Source organism: Mercenaria mercenaria, chromosome 9, assembly GCF_021730395.1.
Source record: "Mercenaria mercenaria strain notata chromosome 9, MADL_Memer_1, whole genome shotgun sequence".
Classification (NCBI taxonomy): Eukaryota; Metazoa; Mollusca; class Bivalvia; order Venerida; family Veneridae; genus Mercenaria; species Mercenaria mercenaria.
In genome coordinates, this window is record NC_069369.1 from 49,983,209 (window position 1) to 50,001,551 (window position 18,343).

The 18,343-nt window shown below is 33.4% G+C and overlaps 1 pseudogene; it reads right to left on the bottom strand.

Annotated features, from left to right (window-relative positions):
* Nucleotides 1-4,328: 4,328 nt before the first annotated feature.
* Nucleotides 4,329-18,343, bottom strand: part of LOC123546177 (alcohol dehydrogenase [acceptor]-like) — a 32,714-nt pseudogene continuing 18,699 nt past the window's right edge.

The window sequence follows — 18,343 nt, forward strand, 5'->3', positions numbered from 1 at the left end:
TTTCGAGGTCCGCGATGTTTTTGTACTTTTAATAATGGAATGGTTCGTTATTTAGGTAGTGTTATTCACTGCGATAGTTATTCTTACCTAAAGAAGGCAAGGTAAATCATGCTGATTTCCCCAATCGGCAGGCGAGTCTATAAAACTGAACTCTCAAAAGGTCAAAATCAAATTCTTCTAACTGTTTGCAAACTAGAGACGAACATGTACATTCACTGTTTGAGAGAAGATACGCTTATGTGTTTTAGATTCGGGAATTTTCAATAATTTTAACTATATTTGTTAATGAATTTTATTATCTTTTTTACAATTTTCTGTCATAAAGGAAAATGTTTTTAAATCAACACTAAAAATGTTGTCTTTTGATTTCAACAAATTTTCAACTTGACAGTGATTAGACTACTGAAATAAATCTCATTTGCAAATATATTTTGTAACAGCGTTAATTTAAGTTTTATTCTATCTACCTTTGCTGAGAAATCTAGATAGACAAACGAAACTTTTAAAACTAATTTGTATTCCAGTGGAAGAGAACGATAACTGCGTCTTTTTGTAATCAGTGACACAAAATATCGACTTACTTAGTCGAAATTTTGACTTAAATCAAAATTTCGAGAGACGTTAGAGCCACTTACTTGGAATTTCAACTTTCATTAATCGTTTTTTAACAGTCTTGAAATTTCCACTTATGTTAATCTAAATTTCGAACTCTAAGTCCCGAAGTTTCGCCACAATAGTACAAATGTCGACTTACTTGAGAATCTTTCACTTACGAACAACACCAAAAATAGCTGAATGTGGTGGTGGTAGATAACTGCTAAATACACAAGTATGTAGAACCGCATTCCTTTTCAAACAATGATGAAAAAATATGTTAGAACATGTCGCACAAAACGTTTAGCATCGAGTGGTTGACAATATGACTAGCGATCAAGCGATATATGAGCCGTGCCATGAGAAAACCAACATAGTGGGTTTGCGACCAGCATGGATCCTGACCAGCCTGCGCATCCGCGCAGTCTGGTCAGGATCCATGCTGTTCGCTAACAGTTTCTCCAATTCAAATAGGCTTTAAAGGTGGTCAATCACATTTAAACAACATTTAATGACATTTTTTACTTTTTGTATATTCTGGTAGAGAATTATTTAAGGAACAAAAAGACCGATTACATAGAGTTAGATTCCTATTTGAAATGTATATTTTATTATTTTTATAAAATTTTGTAATTACTCCCCTTTAATATGAAAGTATATAAAAAGCTGGGTATTTCTTTTTATTTCGATACAATGTCTAGTTTTACATTTGCATTTGATAGACATATCAACTATTGAACAATCTGAACCAAAATGCAGGTTTAAAAGCTGTGTGTAGCTTCTGAATTCATTTATTTCCAATCTATCTTGGTTGCGCAACCAAGATTGGCAAAGGGAGGTAATAATAATTTTTCAAACTTGCGTTTCTAATGAATTCCATCTAAACACATAATTTTTAATGCATTTTTTTACAAATATATTACAATATGTCTAATATTTATACATTTCCTTAGGCAAAGTATGTTTATCAAATTTATACTTAAGATAAAATAACTCTATCTTGATTGGGCAACCAGGATAGGAAAATGAAAATCTAATTTGTATTAAGTGTTAAGTGAACATAAATGAGTGTAAATGATCAGATGCTAAAGTTTCGAACAAATCCGTTACATGGCCAAAATCTGATTATCCACCTTTAAAAGCGAACAGCATGGATCCTGACCAGACTGCGCGAATGCGCAGGCTGGTCTGGATCCATGCTGGTCGCAAACCCACTATGTTGGTTTTCTCATGGCGCGGCTCTTATAACTTTGTTATTGTCTGTTGGGAAGTATATGGTCGAACCCCTAGTCGCCCTTATATATACACGTGTTATCGTAGAATAATTTAGAGAAACTTATTACGAAATTTAGAGTTACATACTTCATTATATAACACGCAGCTGTCACTCGGGCATAAAACCGCTCCAGTCAATGTGTTAAATTTCATTCTTTAGAAAAAATAAATTTACATATGAAATACAACTATTTCGCAGACAACATTTCGTGAAAACTGAACGGAACTTCCATTCTCTATTAGAATCAACTAAGCTTTCATTTTGATTTCTTTAACTGTCGTATTATTTTGTGTAAACAACCCCAAAACTAGCTGTGTGGAGAAAGAACATTTACGATTAAACCGTACCATTACTGAATAATTATTTAAAGTTTAACGCAACAAAGATCTGTAGAAGCGTGAGGGACCTCCATGGGCTCGTACATTAAAACAGTCCGAAGCAGTCTGCAATGTTATTTCACGAAATAAACTTTGTCAGTGCAGAAAATTTATTTTTTCCTTCAAATAGTCAAGTGGTATCAGTCTCCAGCCTCTTATATTTTGGCATTTAAGCTCAGCGAAACTGTATGTGCTGTGTTGCATCATTATATTTTATAAACAAAAAAATGGCGATGTTTGAAAATATTTTTAAAACCCAAAATACCCAAACTATCACAAATTCTTACACGACCCGATTAATTTTCCAGTTAAACAAATAATGTTTCATAATCACTGTTTTTATATCACAGTTATTACGTCAGATACAGAGCAAACTATTATCTAAAGTCAGTAGTACATACTGCCAGTAAATAGACAACTATAGCTATGTATTGACTGACATTATTATAATATCATGATAGTGTAAAACGTTCCAGCAGCAAGCTAGCAAAAGAAACCCACACAGAACATGCAAGTATTTAGTGAATGCCGCTATGGAGGCAAACAATGTCGTGACGTAATTCCTTCGCATCTGAACTCAAAACAATGATTTAGTTCAAAGACAAATCAATGTTTTTGGAATATAGAATTTTTGAGACAAAATTTCCTGACAATATATGTTTTTTTAGAATGTAGGATATTTTATTCACCAACACAGCAAGCTCATGAGACTCTCCTTGAGAAAACCTCATTTATGCATGCCCAAAATCGACGAAAACAAAGATTTCGCGCAAGAGTATAAAACATTAACTTTTGAGCAGTATATGATTGTGTTTAGTATTTAGTGTTCTGCATGTGGGGATCAAACATTTTTCATCGGTTTAATTTTAGTTCCATAGAATATATCAAAACTTTCGGGCAAAAAAATATAGGGACGTGTTCTCGATTATTACTGTAAAGGAACCTTTCATAATGAGACATGTGGGAGAAACGCACATTTTATGCTTACGCATGAAAGTACAACAATTTAGAGTATAATGAAATTTCTAGAGTGTACAAAATTACAAGTTTTAGCTCGACTGTTTGATCTTTTAGAGTGTACAAAATTACAAGTTTTAGCTCGACTGTTTGATCTTTTTTAACATTGAAAGAAATTCAGTACCTGGAGGTATTCTGAACCCTCTGTGTGGATTTTTCGTCTTAAACATTGTTGGATGTCACCACGACACAAGTCGAGATCGAGACGTAGTATAGACTACGCATATTTGTTATAACTTTATGATAGTCAAATGCAATAGACGATAACATGTACGAGTTGAGGATAGATCCAGCTTATATATACGAGCTGGGCGTCAAGGAGTCAGGGCAAGCATATTGAGTTGCAGCTTTTATTAAGAAGACTTAGGCTGAAAATCCCTACGATATGACTCGCATGTTGTTGATTCAAAGAAATCGTCAGACAAACAAAATCTTGAAATATATTAATATATATTTAATTTGTATTCCCTGTGTTAAGTCTAAAGGTAACTGCTTGTTACTTAAAATACTAGAAGTAACAGCAAAAAGAAGAAAAGAAGAAAAAAAAAACCAGCAACTATTAAAAATAACAAAGTTTATTTTAAAAAGTAACAATTCAAATACCTTGAAAATGTCTTCTAGCCGATAAGTCCAATTCTAATTTACAAAAATAGTCAGAATCCTATCCAGGTCTAATTTACACACAGTCAGTATAAAGATTTTTTTTTTAAATCCACAATGTTAATGTAAATCAGTGAAAAGTTAAATGCCCAAACTGGTTATATTTTGTTATTAAGAAATACATGAACGTTTTTCAGTAAGATCTTGCTTAGGTTCTACCTGACCTCAAACAGCTTCCTACTTAAAACATCATGGAAGATTTTAGCACGTTTATGTATCACAAAGAACAAAAAGAAGATTCTAGAGAACCCAGAGAAAAGAACAGACTTTAAAATAATGTTAACACCAAGTTTATCATTTGTGTTAGAACCTTATGGAAAACCGTTGAATATAAATAACTTGTTGACAAACATGATGTCGCGAAACTATCAACCAATTAGTCATCAATATTCAAAAGAAATTAAAAAAAAAAAAAAAAAAAAAAAAAAAAAACACAATCAAGTGAAGCATAATGTGTAATGACATGTACATAACACCTGTTAAGAGATGGAACAATGATCTTTCAACGGGTTAGGTGAGAAATGAGAAACACCGATAGAATGAATACTAGTGTTTGTTTACGGCGATTCGACAAAAGGAGGTCTATATCGCAGATGAGAACACAACTGACAATTGTAAATCTTTTTATTGTCACATGTATAGTAAATAGTAAAGACTATGGAAGATCTACTTCATTTTCATATTTTATAAGTATTTGTTCTAGTAGAAAGTAATGCCTTGCATGGTGTACTCATCTTGATCTTTACATAACATTTTTCTATACCCGTATCTTTTGGTGAATGATCAATTCGTTCATTGTGGTAAATGAGAACCGTAAGCCCCTTCCCTACATTAGCTGTATTCAGCGAATTATTTGTTTTGGTGCTTTATGCACCTTTGTTGCTAATAAAATGCGAGCTGAACTGTTATTATATTGCACCAGTGATTTGTAATTGTATGGTTGCTTACCTAAACAAGAGGAGGGTGCACGCTTGGGAGAGTCTCTTGAAGAGTCTTAGTAAACACATCCGTATTCTGTTATTTTGACTGAGGTAGATTTTGTAATAATTGATGAATATAAAGTTAATGTAAGTGTTGGCTGTGTAAAGTGTCTGATTTCAAGGAATCCACTGGTAAATAATGTATATTTGACATGGATAACCTCCATTTGTACGACATTTCATGCCTTGCAATCACAAGACATTTTGCTCGACAACACCTCTCACAGTTGGTCGAATATCTGCATGATTCACTTTGTTTTATGGAATATATCAGTTCTTAACTGTGCTTAGATATACAAAACGCATATACATAATATTAACAACAAGTTATATTATATCACATAATAACCATTTTGTTTGTTTACATATATCTTAGCATTTTATCATTTGAAGGCAAGAAAAGTCAATAATTTCCGAATTTTCAGAACAAGACTAAAGTATTTAAGTAAGCCATTTACAGTTTATTAAAAAATGTATAACGTAATGACTTAAGGTAGTTCTGCACGTTTGAGTCGAATATTTTTCTACAACGTAGAATTTGATTAAATCCTGATTTTTCAAAACCTAATTATATATTTGGAAAATTAGCAAATTAAAAAGATAGTGTGGTGTGCTTAATTTTTTGCTAGACTGATTTGAAAAATTTGGATCTAACGGCATTTTTCATAATGGGAGTCTATGGGAAAATCACAACTTTCATATCTTTTTCGGGAAAAGAAATTGTTCTACAATGTAGATTTTAATGAAAGTTCTCACAGTTGTAAATAAATGTATTTTCTATAATATGGTAAAATAAAATGTATAAGTCCGTGTGCTTGTTTTAGAGATATTTGACCCTGATTAGAGTGAACCCCACGTTTCGAACTAATTTTAAGACATTAGTTTGACTTATTTAACGTGTAAGATGTTTAAATATCACAGTTTAACTTTAGAAAAATCGTATTAGTGCCATTGTAAAAAATTACTTACAGGTTGCAATTACTTCATAAAATGATTTTCATTTCCGTACGCCGAATCCAGGCTTTATTCTACGTTTTCCGGATAAATGACGTTACGCTATAACTTCCGGTTTATCAAACGTGCAGAACTACCTTAATTTGATTTGTGGGCAATATCTGGTTTGTTCATTCAATAATGAATCATCGAACAGTCTGTAAGGTCAATCCTTGTGCGAGACAATGTTCGCTACGACTATAAACTGTTACATACGATAATGCTCTATGTTACTTTTATCCCATGCATTGCATTCTGGTAATAAAGTTCGATTATTTGTAGAGCACAGGTTAACCCACTGTTGTAGGTTACATGAAAGCAAAGACTGGTGGAGGCGGGTTTTGGCAGACGTTTTCCTAGTTATATTCCAATGACTTTATGCCTTGCTAACAGTTCTGATAAAACAGAAAATGAAATAACTACATTTAAGTTCTCCTGTTAACAAATACATGTTATTTGTATAAATACACTTCTGTTATTTAACCTTTCAGATGATACAATTTATCTCAAGAAAGTAACAAAGACAGCCAAATAACTAATTATCCAGACCTCCGCAAAATCTTGAATATCGCATTTACATATATGTATCGCGATATTAATAATACACTTATAAACAAATAATAATTGTTCTATTAAATTACTTCAAGTAACAAAGTAAACACCAACATCAGCAAGCCTAAACGTAACTATCTAGGAAGCCATTTCGCTTAATTCACGAGTGGCTAACCAGTCCGCCTACAAGATAGTATATACATTATATATCAACATATCAACATAGAACTGTTATGTTTGGTTCATCCATATAAAAATCTATTTGTACTGATCTGCTAAAACAGGAGGTTATCCTAGATGACCTTAGATCTAACTAGAACTCTGAGACCTTGACCTCATATGAATCAAGAATTAACTTACATAATCTAAACTGCAGCCTATTATGTAACCTTTGGCTGGACTACTCGTTGATAAGCTAGCATTACCTCAGTGTGAGTTTGATGTAACCATGGGTTTGTCTATTTCTTAAACATGGATGATTCCCCCGCGTTGTTTATGAATGGAACTATTTTATGTAGCGCATTAACCTAGATTTTGCTAGGAATAAAAAAACAGTATCTGATTTCAAAATTTTTAGTTTACCTCTGGAACCTCTAGAAACAGACACTTTACCCATATAAAACAATATGAAAACCATCTGTCTATAAGTAAATCCTTGTTAACTGCTCTGTTATGATGAAACAACAGTAATAATGACACAGAATGGCAATATTCACCATGAACATTTAAATATATTGACTTTGAAACATTTATTTTCGTGCGAAGTCTTACTGCAGAGGAGTTTGTAGATGAATCCAGCCGCGGAATTAAATTCCAAACAAACAAGTAGAATTTCCACTCATTTGGTGATCAAAATTCAATTTGAAATTCAAGAATGTTATAGTCCTTTTGATTAAAACCATAAAATTTCGTGCCTACGAAACTGAATGAGTTTACGGTATAAAGATATTCTGGAAAATTATTTTTTCACAAAACAGTTTGACATTCTCTTATAATATAGTACCAGTTTTATCAAAGTTAAACATCCGCTTAATTTAAATTGTTTAATTTCATCTTATAATGCTTCACGGTATCAACCCCTCTTATAAGGTCGGCTGCTTTCTCCGCAATCATGATGGTTGGAGCGTTCGTGTTACCGGAAGTAACACTTGGCATCACAGAGGCGTCTGCAACTCGCAATCTTTGTATTCCTTTTACCCTTGAAAAGTAAATGGATAAAATGTATGAAATACGATTCGCATTACTCAAAGCACATATGTGAAAATATAAACAGTAGCACTGTTACTATATATGTAAACACGAAATTAACATGTTTATGTTTATAAATAGTACTGTGTGTTGGGTTGAAATAAAAAAGCACACACCTAATACATGTATAGCTCAGCACGATTTAATTGTGTATATTCAATAACAAAATTGGAAGCTTTTTAACAAATACCTTTTGTAAAAGATATGCAATGTGAATATAGCTGTATGCAGACTTAATTAGTTCGTTTATAAATTTTGTCAACTTACATTCTTTTTCCACATTATATTCCAAAAATAAACTATTTTAGTGAATGATGCTCATTGGATATCTTAAAGTTGATATGTAACGTTTTATGAACTGGTAAAAAGTAACCTACCTGAGTTGTGGATCAACAACTGTATCAGGATCGTCAACTTTTCCCATATTGCAAGTTGAAGTTGGATGATAAATCGTATTCGGCCATAAGGCCTTTATCAAAATGACAAATTCCGAGAATTCTTCTACATCATGGCGTCTCATAATAAAACAACATTTGAAATACAAAACCGGAACTGACGTAACGTTATTAAACGTCAACGTCAAATCCCGCTAAAAATCGATACACATTTATGATGCACAAAGACTGTCTTCTGGCCTAATGAAGTTATGATTAAAAAATAAAAGACTTAATGTGCAGAAACATATCAAGCTAGTGAAGTCCCAATGCTATCATGGGAGATAAAAATATATCCTAATCAATGCGTTGGTAGGACAATGAAAGTTTATATACCATAGATATATCATATATCTTTGTGCATCATAAATGTGTATCGATTTTTAGCGGGATTTGACGTTGACGTTTAATAACGTTACGTCAGTTCCGGTTTTGTATTTCAAATGTTGTTATATTATGAGACGCCATGATGTAGAAGAATTCTCGGAATTTGTCATTTTGATAAAGGCCTTATGGCCGAAACGTTAATAAAACTGAGTGAGAACTATAGAATCTTTAAATATTTGGTACCCCTTAGGGTAAATACTGTGTGATAAATCGTAGTTGCTTAAAGCCTTATAGCACATTCAAGATAATCGTCGGAAAGATATTCAAACTGACTACACCGTGGAAAATTACGGCTCCGATCTTCTGTGTCCACTCCTATACCTTTCATTGCTTTTGTGTTTAGCAAGCGGAAGCGTTTCCCTAATGCCTTCGAAATAGAATAGCATACCACAGTCAATTTACATGTTTAATGTAATTTCATTCAGGCTCTATAATGCATTTTGTATAATTTTTAGCGGATAGCTTAAACCATTAGATAAAAGTTTGAGCAACTAAGTCCTGCAGTAGACTGACCACACCACAGGCAAATAATAATTGTCATTTCAAAAGTACCTGCTAAGTTATTTACTGTGTAGTCTACATAAGACTTTCTAACAACTCCGGCATCGGACAGGCTAATTCTAAGCTAATTTTTTAGTTCGGCACCTAAACAAAGTCTGCTTTCTCAGTCTGGACTAAACACTCAGTTTCGCAACCTCGGACTAGGTTTACTCTGCTGTGGCAGTCTTTTAAAACGTATGGAAAATGGACACAAAACTGTTGTAAATGATCATGAAGTTAATCATTTAGTCTTTAAAAAAGCTTAAACAAAATATGTCATAAAATGGTTTAAGGTTCATGTTTAGCGGTTTTCTACCTCCCCAGTGTGAAATTTATTAAGCTTATAATTATTTTCAAAATGCACCAGATGGTATGTACCAAAATGTTTAGAATAGTCTAAAGAGGTTTCTGGGTTTGAAAATGCTTACATGAAATCCGCTTAAGCTAGTGCTAGAGATGTGAAGGATGTTGCACATTTCATAACCTCTCATTAATAGACTCAGTTAAACCGAGTCTGCTATTATATTTCTTGGTTGCAATCTATATTTCTAAAAGGACCTTTTCACAGATTTTATTGCTAAACACCTCTTTTAAATATATGATATTTCGAACATTAAACTTCTTTTGTTTGAAAATGGATTTTTTAATTTTGAAAACGATAATTACATGTCTACCATATTTTTAAGGATAGAATCACTTATGGAAACGTTACAATCCTAGGTACACTTTATATAATTACTTTCTTTGCGTACTGAATATGAAAGCAGAAATGAAAATGAAAATTTTACTATAATATAAAGTATCAGAACTATAACAAACAAATTGTGAACAAATTACAAAAATGTGTAATGCATAGACCTTCAAGGAGGCGTAATATATTATAAAACACAACAACTTCTGTTATTTTAAGTTCTGAACATATTGGAAAAGTTTTTTACGAAAAATACAGGCACAATGTGAAAACAAAAACAAACAAAAAACAAACAAACAAACAAACAAACATCAAATAAATAACGTAAAAAGACAATAGAGTTATAAGTATGGTATTAAGAGTGAAGCATAACAGCCATCATGATGAATTTTAATATGATATATGTATGTAACAGTCTCTGCCTTAAAGCAATTTTTAATATTATCGAAAGGATGGTTTTACCTTTAATGATCATTTTAAGATCATCTGGATGGTATAAGTAATTTGCTATAATTTCAGGGTGTCCATGCGGATTAGTTTTATTAAGTCGCACTATTCCTCGGCTCTTTGGATGTAGATCACTGACAAAAACAGAAAATCCTAGCTTTCCCTTCTTTTCAATTTTTAAACGATTTAAATAATCCCATACCTGCAAGAATGTACATTTTTTCTGTTCAGTTGCACGTTTCTGTCCACTTTCCTATCTTGACATTAAATACTATAGAACAACAATCTGACTAAAGTACATCTCCTATTACGCTACGCATAGGATCTGAAAACCACCTATTCATTGCCTCGTTCTGACGGCCCTTTCACTAGCCAATCAGAGCCTAGCTTACAACATCTTGCAAATCTACCTGTAGCATTGACTTTTGATATTTACAATTCTTATGTCGTAATGTATCAAATAGCCGGTTAGCTCAGTCGGTAGGCCACTTGCTTTGTAAGCGAGGGGTCCCGGGTTCGAGTCCTGGAATAACTGCATATTTTTCTTACTCTTTGACAATCGAACAAGTCGTCTGATTGGATAACATAAAAATAGCAATAATGGAAATCCAAAATATACAGAAGACGAATGTGAATGGGTCGTTCTCAGATCTTCGTTTAGAAGATCAAGCACTTTAGTCAGATTGTATAGAACAATTAAAACTCGCGCGAATGTTATTTCGTAAAAAGAGCAGTAATTCAAATCATGAAATAATTATTTGCAAATTGTGAACGGAAGCGGAAAAATACATGGATTTACGATGTAAAAGGTATCACTATAAAAGAAATTGTAAATGGAATAATGGAACTCGTCACAGAAACAAATCTTGATAGAAACAATAATTCACGGATTTATGTGTATACCTCGTCTTTATATCGAAATACATGTTTTACTTCATAACCGCTATTCTCTACTAATACTGGAAGAAAATGTAGCTGGATATCTGGTCGACCTGGTCTCGTTCTTTTCATTTCTTCATCAAGTTGAAAAAATGTGAGGTCAGTAAGGGCTGCAGTGTTTCTTAGCCATCCTTAAAACAATACTGAAACATGTTACTGACCAGTGTTTTCCAAGTATGTCTTGTAGACTCATTGATTTTAATTTCTTTTATGTACATGCTGTTTGCTTTTTAAACATAAACGTGTGTTATCTAATTATGTGGCTCATGTGCAATTAAAATGAATCGAAACTTTATCTCAGGTGGGCTTCATTACCAAGCACCCGGTAGAACCAAAGATCCCTCGCATTTCCTCACCAAAAATATATAAATACTTCAAGAATGGTATTTTGCTTATTAGATAAAAGACAAAAATGCGGTCCTTAAGGTTTGTACTATCTCTTGGCAACCATGTCATCATTTCATCATAAAACAACCACTCATTCGATTTTAGCAAACCCCTAGTACCCCTAAGACTCCAACTTTTCTTGTTCCATAGACTCGACCATTTCCTTAGCCTTAAAATCATTTTTGCCATTATATAGACTCGCGCTTACCACTATCATTTCATCAATACGAGCTTTACTAAACATGTTTCTTTTTTAAACTTGAGCTTTTATTTATCATTTCACAGGCTCGATCCTATGCTATCTAGTTAACAGGCTCGGGCTTACGATTACCATTTCACAGCTTCGAGTTTACATTTACTATTCCATTAACTCCAGCTTACGTTTACCGTTTTATAGAGGAACGAGCTTACCTTCGCCATTCCATAGATAGTTGAAAAGGCTGGAAGGACCAATAACCGCTGAGGTTGCAATAAGGTCTGTTGTGTTAGTATTACATGAAATACTAGCGTACAGGTGATCTTGTAAATTCTTCCCCACTGGCAAGTCGGCCACTATCTTGATCTGTATCAATGTAAATATACCTTTTTTATCCATGTACAAGAACAAAAGGCCTACAGGACCTTAAACAAATTCTCTCAAAAATCTCTACTATAGCATGTATGAATGTGTACATATTGGACATATACACAGAAACATATAGACAACAACACTACGGACCATAGTAAGTCACCGACTTGAAACTATTTGTTGTTGATAAACAAATTTATGTTGTATACTTATGAAAATGTAAGTTGCATAACTAAATAATGTGCATATATTATAAATAATCGTTAAAGTTATTACAATTTTAAAAACACAATTATCTCTAATAATTTTATTGTTATCCTTTTAAATACATTTATTTACCTCAAAGGAAATATTAGGTTGCGGCGCAAAGTCCAATATAATTAGAATGTGTTTTAGTCAGGGTCTCCTGACAGTATGCATTTGGGCTTATGATCATTTTTCAAAGGTACGGGTAACGCTTGTAAACTTAATTCCTTTACAATAGCTCACAAGTACATCTATACAGCACACGCCAACAATGAATGTGGAGGCATATCGTTTGTTAAATGCATTGCTATTCTATGACGACTGCCTTTAGTCTATGGATTGGTCCATCAATCAATTTGGGCAGTAACATTTACTATTCGAAGGGGTTTTCACTAAAACTTTACAGACCGAATAGCGACCAGTGCAGACCACGATCAGCCTGCACGGACGAGAAGGCTGATCTTGGTCTGCACTGGTCGCAAAGGCAGAATCAATTGCCGCCAGCAGTCTAAAGGTAAAGGAAAAAAGTAAAACAACACTTTTGTGTAAACGGTAGTTTTAAAGCAAACAGATCACCGATAAAGGACAGACGAAAAAGGACAAGAGATAATATCAGAGCAATTCAGACCTATTTGATTAGATAACTGTCTGTCGTGGTATCTGAAATCTGTTAGGAAAATAAAAAAGGAAAGCATACCTTGCAACCGAAAAAAAGGCTGAACACCATACACGATATGCGTCTTAAAATAGTTAGGTCAAAACCTCTTTCATTAAAATTTATACTTTTAACAATTACACAATGACACCGAAAACCACATCCGAAGTATGACAGTAATTTCCTTAACTCACAGCAACGATAAATATATCTACCGAAGGAGTTAATTTGTTAATATAATATTTATGTATTACGTCAGTTGCATTTCTCAACATGATTACATGCTCTGGCCAATATAAAGCCTGATTTACAAAAAACAGGCCATGTTCTACTAAACTTGTGAACTTGCAGCCTCATATTAGATATTTTACTCGACTGTTTATTTTCTCACAGTGAATCAGAGTACAGGGAATTAAAAGAATACAAGCATTTACACATGCATATGACAGCAAACATTTTTAATCAATATCTAAAACTAAAAATATTGCACAAAATTATAAAAAATGAAAGAGAAACCTTTTTTGCAGATTTTATTACCCTACAGTAATATAATTATTATACTAGAGTTCTGATATTTAAGAAATAAATTATAGCAAAAATGTTTTTTATTACTATTTATATACGATGGGCGGTTATACGTCGAGCGTAATAATTTCACGAGGGCGTAGCCCGAGTGAATTATTTCGTACGACGTCTAACCGCCTGAATGTATAAATAGTGTTAAAACACGGTTTTGCTATAAATTATTTCAATTCTAATACGTCTTTTATTGTAAAACTAAGTTCAAATGTGATAGAACTGTTTCTTCGCGGATGTATGGTGCCAAAGGTCGTCATATTAGAATTGGTAATTAAAGAGAATTCCGATAATTTTTTTTCCTTTCATAGAATTTTTTTTAATTCATATATATGATAGGAAAATGTGTGCTGAAAACAATGAACAAATAAAAATAATAGGTCACCAGGCTTGTTTTTGTGAAAAATTGCTTTGAACACACCCACTGTTGCTGAAACTGCCAGCGATTTTTGAACATTTTCATAATTTTCTGCTTTTTTATAAATACCAACCAAATATACATCCAGGCAGCACAATACGGTTTTTTCTTATTACAGATTTTATCATATACTTACTTGATATCATAGTCATATTTGTAATACTCTATCCTTACAATGATGGGTACAAATGAAAAAAAAATTGTTTCATATTTACTTTTTTGAACTTTTTTCAATGAAAAATACCGATAGTGGAGAATATTCTTTTAAATTTTGAAAAAACTCTTTCATAGAATTTTTTCCTTTTTTTCTTGTGTATATAATTGTATTGTGAGCATAAAAATGGCTAAAATATATGGTCACCAGGCTAAATTTTATGTTAAGACCGCTAGAATACAAACACCTGTTCGGACGGAAATGGCGCGAACCTGCCCAAATTGATTACATGTATGTCTGCTAAAATTTTAAAAAAGTTTTAAAAAAATTCTTAATTCTTTCTATAATTGCATACTAAATAATCTGATAGGTGATATTGTCTTATCAGTACTAAGTCAATTATCTTACATTATATGAACAACACTGTCTTTATACTAAAATGCGATGTAAAAACACAACGACAAAAATAGCAAGATACCTGTCAGGCATGATACTTGTCAATACAACATAAACCAGTATCAACATTTGATTACTGATATAACTTATCAAAAATGTTATTTCATTCAAGATTCCTCATATTTAAGATTGTCTGTAACATGTTTCAACAAATGTTGACTTCAGTTCAGTTTTCCATAGAAAGTGTCGGCTGCGCAGAAAGATGCGCATTAAAAACTATAGGAATTCCCTTTAATGTGAAAGTATCATTTTTAGTTTTCTTTATCTATTTACTAAACATTGCAATTTTCTAAGAGAGAGAATGTAATATCACTAATTACTAACCCCAACGTCATCTAAATGAGCCTTTGGACCTATTCCTGATAACATTAAAATCTGTGGGGACATCACTGAACCAGCTGATAGTATGACCTCCTTTCGTGCTTTCACTCTCAGTGTCCGGTTATCTTTTATCACAGACACACCCGTTGCTCTTTTTGTTTTCAACAAGGACCTGAATTAACAAAATGTTCGACAGATCATTTCGAGGAGTAAATTTTGAAAACAAATTGTTTAGAATATTTTGATGTTTTACTGCCACAATATGTTTTGAGAAAATGGCAAGTCATGTACAGATGTGTGCTGATTCAATTCTTTTCCCCGGGCACATGATATTACAATATAGTTTTATGCCTGGAAGTTGTGGACGGACAAAATTGTGTAGTATTTACTATTGCAAGATTTTCTCAAGCCACGTAGTAATACCGTATAATCGTATAGCTGGATGTTGTGGGTTGACATATTCTACTTTGGCACGACATTTCGCATGTCACGTGATATATCTGTATAACTATATACCTGGAGATTCAGTCGTTGAACTGACATAGAGATGTATTGATTCTTCTTTGGGAGGCTGTTCTGTTCTCATTACATGTGGCATTATTGTATGAGTATATACCTAGATGTTTTGGACTGACGTTGTGTTATGTAAATTCTACTTTGTCTAGACATTTTCCATATCACACGATATAACGGCATAATTATATACATCGATGTAAGATTTGTGTTGCAGGCAGTCTGCTATGATAAGCATGTTCTCATGTCACGTGATATATCTGCATAATCATAAAACTGTATGTTGTGGACCGAAATAGAGTTATGTAGATTCTACGTTTTCAATACTTTTTCTTGTCGCAAGACATTACTGTATATACTATATGGACGACTGACAAAGATTCATCTTTGTAAGACATTTCTCATATATCGTGATACTGTATTATTATATATACGTGGTTGGTATGGACCGCCATAGTTTTGCAGATTCTATTTTAGCAACACATGTATATTATAGACGGGCAAAAAGATGTCTAGATTCTACTCTCTTTCTGTTGTCTGATGATAAATCCTGTTAATTACATACCTGACTGTTTTGGACTGACAAGGAGTTGTGTAGTTTCTACTCTTCCAAATAGATAATTCTGGCAGACACCATACACTGACATAAAGTAGTGTAGAACTTTTGTTTGACAGATGATAATACCGACCGAAAATTATATTGCAAGATGATGTAGACTGACAGACAGACAGACCGATAGTACTGATATGGAGTAAAAACATGCATATGTATTATCAAAAACATATATACATTTACCTTTTGAACGTGAGAATGGATAGAAATATGTAGATTCTTCCTGTCCATTACTGGCCATAGAAAACTCCTTGACGTACTTGCACGAAGGCCGTTGGCTGTAACAGTACCTTGGATTGGACAAATACCTATAATTTGCAAAATGTTTTCAAATCAATAACGTTAATTGGGTATATATGATGTAATTTATGTCACTCAAACTTTTCAATAAATATTGATATTTAAATAACGGATTGATTTAAGCTATTGAGGTCCATGAGTAGTACATTTTCTAGCAGCTGAAAACAAAATCTACAAGATATATTGGAGCATTGCAAGTAAGCAAAATAATACTTATTCTTTTATATTTTAATTTATTTTAGCTCCACTGTGATGCAATCTCGGAGCATATTTCAATCATTCTAGCAATCACTCTAGCGTCCGCTTCCTCGAAAACAAGTAATGTTGCCATATGTGGCTCAAACCCATGAGAGCCCGCCCGCTTAGCTCAGTAGGGAGAGCGTTGGTCTACGGATCGCGGGGTCGCGTGTTCGATCCTCGGGCGCGGCGTATGTTCTCCGTGACGATTTGATAAAAGACATTGTGTCTGAAATCATTCGTCCTCCACCTCTGATAATTCATGTGAGGAAGTTGGCAGTTACTTGCGGAGAACAGGTTTGTACTGGTACAGAATCCAGGTAAACTGGTTAGGTTAACTGCCCGCCGTTACATGACTGAAAAACTGTTGAAAAACGGCTTTAACCCCCCCCCCCCTCCCCCCCACACAAAAAAAAAACAACACGAAACAAAACCCACGACTTCCGGGTTGACCGGCCGACACTCAAACGACAAGACGACCGCTTCCATAAAGCCAAATAATAGAAGCCTCAGATTTAGCTTGTTCACGAAAAGTTATCTAATGCGTAACACCTCTTACTTCTCCTAGCACAGGCTTAAGCAGATATATGCAATTGAATAAATTGTTATGTTCTACTAAAAGTAATAAAAACATCGAGTGCAAGAACGGAAGAAGCACGGGCTGATAATACTAACTCATGAATATATATAATGTAGACTCTGCTGTTGAAAAATAGTTTAATTGGCTTTAATAAGTAGCTAAACATATCTTCCTGACATTAAACATTCGAGCTGATGTCAGATGTTCAGAATCAAAATATCTGGGTTAATCTTATCACAAGAATTCATTTGATAGCATGACGCTATTAATTTACAGTTGCAGTATCTTGCAATTCAACTCGTTAAGTCTTGTTCTATATTAATAACATAAATAACATTGAAACAAAATCTCGAGACACACATACTGAAAAATCCTCTATTTCTAGGACATTAAAGTTCGTGGTTTTGACCAAAATTGTTATCTCGTTAGGATATGAATAGTTCAACTTCTAAAACTGAAATAACTGGATATTTCATTAATTAGCTGGAATGTTGTTTCGTGAAATCAACGAAAAGAAACCCTACAGGAAAATGACTGATTTCATGGTACAGATTTTTGCGATACCTAGAAATGTTGCAAAAAGCTTTCAGACAACATAGGTTAACGAAGATGCAACATAACAAGATAAATGATAAATGTGACATAGAGCTAAAGTAAAAATAAAAATTGTTTTCCACTAACCTTTCATTTCTGCGCCATTGCAATCAACAGTTTGATATCTCTTCCCCTGCTTTAGACAGTGTATCCGACAAAGATGTCACTTTATTAGCAGACACTGGTAAAGGTCCTCCGGAGTTGTGATACCCTGTATTATATAATGAAATATTATTTAAAATAAAGCGGGTCATCCATGACAGAGTGGTCATGGTGAATAAGGAAAAGAAACTTGCCTCTTTTCTATGTGGGACACCTCACATGGTATGTGAATTTTTAATGTGTGGAAATACGAATTGTCATTGGTTTCTACTTACATGCCCGTCTTTGACGTAATTGAAACAATATCCGGAGGACACCTAATGTATATCATTATTCTTAGGACACAATGACGTTTACAACACAATGTCTCACAATTCTGTGCAAGCTAAAGTAAGCAGGTGTTAACCGTATTTTTGTATCTAGTGTTAGATCAGTCCATTCGGTAAACAATATGCTCTGATTTTTAGCTCACCTGTCACAAAGTGACA